Below are 6,596 nucleotides of genomic sequence, written 5' to 3'. Positions count from 1 at the left end.
AGCAGCAGCAGCAGCAGCAGCGCCTAGGTAACAGAAAATCTTCTCGAGATCGTGGCGCAGGAAAGCATAACGAGGAATTTGTTCGCCGAGTGACGTTTGAAAAATTTATCGGAATTCGCGACGTTGGTGTGCGGCGGGAATCGCGGCGGTGCGTTCAACCTGTTGTGAAATTCGCTGCGCGACCGTTCGCAATAGTAACGCGCGTCTTGCGTCGCGAACGGATGCAGAGAAACGCGTCGACCAGCCAGTGTTACGCCGGCTGTCGCGGCTCGAGACGAATCTGCCAGATGCTTCTCGTCGTTATCTCAAAAGGGAGTCGTTTGTCCGTATCACTTTCTCGTTTCGCGTGAAACCGCAGTCGGGGAACCCGTCCGCGCGGCCCCGACTTTATTAAACAACAGATGCACGATAAAACACTGTTATTTCCGTCCGGTCGATGCATCATTCCACGGGGATTAAACTTTTTAACATGGCGGCCCGCTTTACGGACTGTTCGCAAGAACTACCGTCGATTTTACGTGTAGGAGCAGTGAGTAGATAAATCGACCGATTTCCATTTCTTTGCGCGAAGCTTGCGCGTGCGAATTCCTCGGATCGTTAATTGTTAGTTAAGAATTGCGTTTAAATGGGCGACGTCGATCCTTTTTACTAGACTTTGAAATTAATTTTTATTTTGACACGTTCAACAGGGTTTACTTAAGATTTTTAGAACATCGTTTACTCTGGTATATTTTTACATCATTGTTTCGGTGTCGTTAATTAAATTTGATTTTTTGTGAATTTTTAGAACTGATATTATTAGGCACCGTTTCAATTAGGCACTTGTACCTTAACTTAGTAATTATTTCTGCGCTCTGTTAGGCTGGTTTGCTTATTATATTTATTAGAGTCAATATCCTTTATATTGTTATTCGTATATATCTTACATAAAATAAATATGTTTATATCGTTAGATTTCTAACACGACCGTCTAGCAACCTTTAGACAAGAAATAAATGTTGTTGAACATAGTAAATAATATATATTTCTGGTAAAATAATATTACAAATATCAACATAAATTTCGCTACCAGCTAAAAATGCATCCTCAAACGTTCGAATTCTTTATGCACCTCTGCAATTGCTCAGAACATGCTTAATTCGCATATAGGTTTCTCAAGCGAATTATATTAGGATGAAGGTGCCAATAGAACCATAACTCAGAATTTCATATTTTATGACGCAAAAAAGGAAGGAAGTGTTACAGAGTGTGGTAACTGCGCGGCTCTCTTATCTAGTTTGGTTGCGGCAAAAATAATTAGCCTGAATGCTGTAACTAGGTATATTGTACGTGCACAGGCATCGGACACCAATGCGGTAGAATAAGACAGCAGATGTTAGACGCACGGAATTGTCACTTTTATGGCTTGACATAAAGTGTGTCGATTGCGTACATATATTCAATTAAGAAGCTTCCGACGTTTTCGCACAAGTTGTTTTTTAAATGCTTATAAATAATATTCAGGTTATTGAAATATTATCTGAATGACAGTTTATAATTTAATGTGCAGTTTTATTCAACGATTATAGACATAGATATTGTAACATTCATTATATATATAATTATTAAAATGTGATTAATCAAAATTTAGAAATCACGATTAGTTTAAGAATAAATCACTCGTCTATTTCTGCAGTTCGTTAAAATTTTTACTGCCCGCGAACGCGATTAAAAGGTGTTTGAAATATTTTCAAATATCCTAAGAAATGGCAAAAGAAATAAATTAGTGGACAAGATATTAAGGAAGGCGACATTGTTATTCGGCCAGGTCGACGGTGACGGACAGAAATCGGCGAGCCGTTTTTCTCCGAAGGTCCGCACGTTTCACTGGCGGGCGCACAGCTGATCGCGGTCGCGGGAATCAAAGCAGTCCCTGATAGGCCGCGATACGCTTTGTTATTACGAGCGTAGTCGGCGATTCGACGGGCAGTCGAGTCTAATGCCGCTTGCGGGCGAAATCGTAGCCGCCGCTTGGGCTCCCCCGATACTTCGCGTCGAGCTTCCTCGCAAGCAGCATCGTTCTCTCTGCTCTGCGGCCGCGCGGCCCGCGATCTCCAGATTCCTCGATCGCGACCGGCTCTCTCTTCACCCTAAATAAGACCGCATAGTCGGCGCTCGGATTCCGCGACTTCCGGAGCGGTCAAATCGCCGGGCAGCCACGGCCCCGACCATCCCAGGCCACTCGACGCCTCTTGAACTGTTGTACGGGCGCGCCGCGAAAACCGATTTTCTTCGCCGTGGTCGTTTTGCGACTTTAACGGGAACCGATAGCCAGTGTGATATACCCTACCGCCTTAGCATTGATCCTGAAATGGAGCTGTGAACGGTACTGTGGTGTTTCTGTGAACGACCAGTCGTCGGAACGATGATTTATCACAAGCCGACCGTCCCGCGGTTTCGCATCGCCGAGCGTGTTAGCGTGTCGCCGCCGAGCAATCGGCCGATTTATACCAAACAGAACAGCCACAACAGCACGTGCAGCTACAGGAGCGCCGGGTCCACGCCACCATGTGTCAATCGGTACGCGGACAGATGCTTTTTTTCATGGTTTTCTTTTTGCTACGTTTGATCGCGCTTTGCCAGTGAAAACGGTGACCGACGACGAGTGCTGTCAGGATTCTCGTGGTTGCCGATTTGCTAACAAATTGTCAGAGTTTGTGAAATTATTGAGATATTGTCTCTGAGAATTTCTATTCATGTCGGGAATTTCGCTGGGAATTTTAACGCTTCGCCTTCAGCGTCGTCGTCGTCATTTTCTAACGTTTGCGCTATCTTTAGATGCAGTTCAATCGCTGAATAATACTCCCAAAAGGAATTATTGGACTATGTTACTCGAGATAGCTTGCTAATTTTTACGCAAGTGCCGATAAGTCTTTCGTTTTTAAAAGTCTGACTCTATCAATGACAGGAGATAACGCGTTGACATTATCACAGTAGCGGAGTCTTTGATTTTTGTTCATTTAATACGAAATAGTTAATTTACGGATAAATTTAAATTGTAGTTAAGTTACGGATAAATTTCTCATCGCCATAAAAGAAATCTTTGAGACGTTGTGAACTGTTTATTTGTTATTTTATGGGACTGTTAAATTATTGAATCGACATCTGCAGATGCCTCGTTATCGTACGATTGTAATAATCTCGTCGCTTTTTAATTTAACGAATACATTGCGGTTTTTATGTAACACGCTTTAATTGGACTTTTATTGAGACGTTTCGTTGCGATTTCAATCGCGTTAAATTAGTCCACAGATATCCATATTTGCAATTTGGTGTGAGCCTTTTTTTATTGCCTCTTATGAATACCACTGTTGCGTATTTTATGTATCCATGAAACTTTTAGATTTCACGTTTATAGAGCAGAATTGTTACTTTATAGCTGTTGCGCGTACTTGAATTCCGAAAAGATAAAAAGAGGCAGCAAGAACGTGTCTGCTATTGCTTGATTTTATACTTCGCGGAATTAGGTTGTTTTAGTACTGTTTATAGAACCAAGTATGATTACACTTTCCTCGAGCGAGCTGAACACATAAGTTTCACGAATTTATCTTTGCGATTTAGTTGACGTTTTTCTCCATGAAAAATCGTCGAATTCGAATCATTTTTAGTTGTGATTATGAATGGCCTAATCAAAAACAATTCTGTAGTTTGAATCACGTTTCTACAATACTATGTCTACTGTGTCTACTGTTTGTACTATGAATTACTATGTTTCGTGTAAACCATTCACAAATATGACAACTGTCTTTTAAAATCAGTCAATTATTAAGACGACAAAATATAATTTAACAATATTCACGTTACAGAAATAATATTAAAAAGCAGTTAATAATTTCTGTCAAAATTTATACTACGCTCTGATTTATTTCGAATACAACAAATGTATAAATTTAATAATACAAATCGTAAAAGAACAATGGCAACTCTTTATAAAATTTGAAAAAAGCTCTATTCGAATATATTTCAAACTCTATCGAATATTTCCTTATTTTTCTAAAATCATCGGAGACCATAAATGCATACAATTCTGCATTGTCCAGCAAGCGAATCACGTTCACATTTTTCATTCCTCGTTTTGTCTAATTCGTCCTTCGTCGCCATTCATTCCGAAATCCGTTCCAGATGCGAACACACCTCGCCACGCGATCATTGTCGTTGATTTGAATAACGTCACCGAATTATGAGCCGCTTCCGCTTCCAGTTCCTGTCGGCCGATCGACACGCGTTCCAATTCCTAGACGCGAGAGGGGGGGACCTCGCGGAAACAAAGCGCGTACAGACGCGTTTTCAGTTTCTTGCTGAAAAAAAAAGCTGCTTACCGAGAATGTTGCACGACGTCGTGACGTCGCAGTTCCAGCGTTTTGTATAACGGAACGCACACCTCGGCCGATCGAACCCTGGCTCCTTAGAAACCGTACGTCGGTAACGCTGAAAACGTTCGTAAATCACGGGAGGTTCGTTTACGCGACTGCCAAAAAAGCGACGGCTCTCGCCGGTGGTCGCAAAGTTGTTTTGTAAACACGCGAATTTTTTCCGGACCGCCGCCTCTTGGAAAGCATGTTCTAGAGAATCGGATGAGTCGGAAGGCAATTGTAATTGTTTGGTTGAACAATGTCGGCGCGCAAAACAGGCTATTCTTGTCCGAGATTTCTTTTACGAATTTTTAAGAATAGTTCAGGATTCTAAAAACATTACTAAAAGGTTTGACGAGTATTGTAATGACACAGAGAAAAGAATGAAACGTTTCGTGCATTTAATGAACATTTTTAACAGCAAGTATAATATAATACCGTATTATTAGTTAGTATCGAAATGACAACAGACATCTTTTACATAACAAATATATTAATACATTATTCTATTTAATAATGCAGTAATTACGAAATAATGTGTCGAAATAATTCAAACAAAATACATATCTTTCTTCGCATCATTTTGTCTATTTTACAAGCCTTCAATAATGTCTAAACTGCTGTAAAAAAGTTCTGGAAAAAATCATAATTATTACTATAATATATCATTACATTCTAACATACATGTTATTATATTTTCCTAATAAACTTCCTAAGAATAAATAGATAGTAGAAAGACATTTATATAATTTCATTACCTGATAAAAATGTTTTACAGAATCATTATTACGATCAATTTTAATTTACTTCGGTCTAGTTACTATACATTACAAATACGAGACTACGAAGAAGTTGTATCTCCGCGAATCACCTAGCAAACGCTTCCAAATTTTCATCGCGCGGTCGGCGCGATGCTTTCGACGTTTTCGTGTAATCCCGGAGCAAATTCGCGGCTTTGAAATTCAAGTAACGCTGCCAGATTAGGCTGTTCTTTAACGGGGCAGGACAGAAAGACTGCATCCGTTCTGCGGGCATAAAGGATGCGCGAGATACCTTCTTTCCATAAATCACGTCTCGCTTGAATAATGACTAGTGTCTCGGTCGACCTTTCTAACCCCGTCGCCCCTTGTTGGCGATATCCTAAAGGAAATCTTGATTGCTGTTGACCCCCTAAACGTTTGCCAACGTGGGAATAACGATAGACTTCGTCGCCAAATGGCTACTTCAAATTCAAGCCGAAATAATGGCTGGTTCGATTTAATCGAGCGATTGATATTTTGCCGTGCCGCGTCCATTTACGTGTAAATAGCAGAGACGATCCGATGGAATCCGTGTACATAATCGATGGGTTTTGTCTGTTACTTTGGTATTTAACCGGCCATCTTTTCGTGTGATTCCAGGATTAAACAACCTTTGGGGAGTAAAGGACCCTCGCCTGTTCATATGAGCACACCTGTGCGGTCTGGGATACAGTCGCCGAAACCTACGATCAATGGATCCGATTCAGTATTGTGAGTTTCGATAAATCTTCTCTAATTAACCCTTCCCACTCGAAGCCGTTTTAACTGTAAATGTGAAATAATTTTCCTGGCTCATAGTATTTCTATGGTATACAATAAAGCGCACTCGTATGCATACGAAATTAATTCTTGCGACTCGTAGCAACAGTTTCACTGCTCAACAATTTTTGAAATCTAAACTTTATTGTTATAAAAATTATTTTGAAGCGTAACAGAGTAATTGAATAATTTTAGTGGTGATCCAGAGTCACCCATTCGAGTGCAAAGGGTTAAAAATTGAACAGACTTACGAGTACCGTAAAAATGATTTCAGAAAATGTTTCTACGATTTCCATCGAAAGAAAATTGTATAAATCACGTCGCGTGATGTCGGAACAGTGTTGTTTCTTTTTTGTATTATTCATTTATCAATGCCGAGTCGAGGATAATATATGAATAGATGAGATAATCCTGTCATTTGAAATTCCATCGTAGTCGTACCGACAGGCTTTCAACAAATCTGTTGACAGTTCGTGGTTGTCAAGAAAATTAACTTTTGAGAAAATTCAGATACGGTACGGCTAACTTTTTATAATGTCTCGGTTATGTTTGTCTTTAGTTTATGTCTTTATGTTTGTCGACGCGAAAGGAATTTTTAATACTGTTCATATATACCTATGTCCGTGTTTTAAAAACTATTGTTTCG

General features: G+C 40.0%; 1 protein-coding gene and 1 long non-coding RNA gene across 3 annotated transcripts in view; both read left to right on the top strand.

Moving 5' to 3' along the window:
- LOC144472628 (uncharacterized) overlaps window positions 1-6,596 on the top strand; it is an 82,232-nt gene that overhangs the window by 29,296 nt on the left and 46,340 nt on the right. The gene's annotated exons all lie outside the window — the stretch shown is intronic.
- LOC144472383 (uncharacterized) lies at window positions 1,950-5,906 on the top strand. The gene is made up of 2 exons (XR_013494414.1): window positions 1,950-2,559; window positions 5,792-5,906. It is a non-coding gene; the product is annotated as an uncharacterized LOC144472383 (long non-coding RNA).

This window comes from Augochlora pura, chromosome 7 (assembly GCF_028453695.1).
Source record: "Augochlora pura isolate Apur16 chromosome 7, APUR_v2.2.1, whole genome shotgun sequence".
Lineage (NCBI taxonomy): Eukaryota > Metazoa > Arthropoda > Insecta > Hymenoptera > Halictidae > Augochlora > Augochlora pura.
The sequence above is the reverse complement of the archived record's forward strand: the minus strand, read 5'-3'. Positions and strand labels throughout refer to the sequence as shown.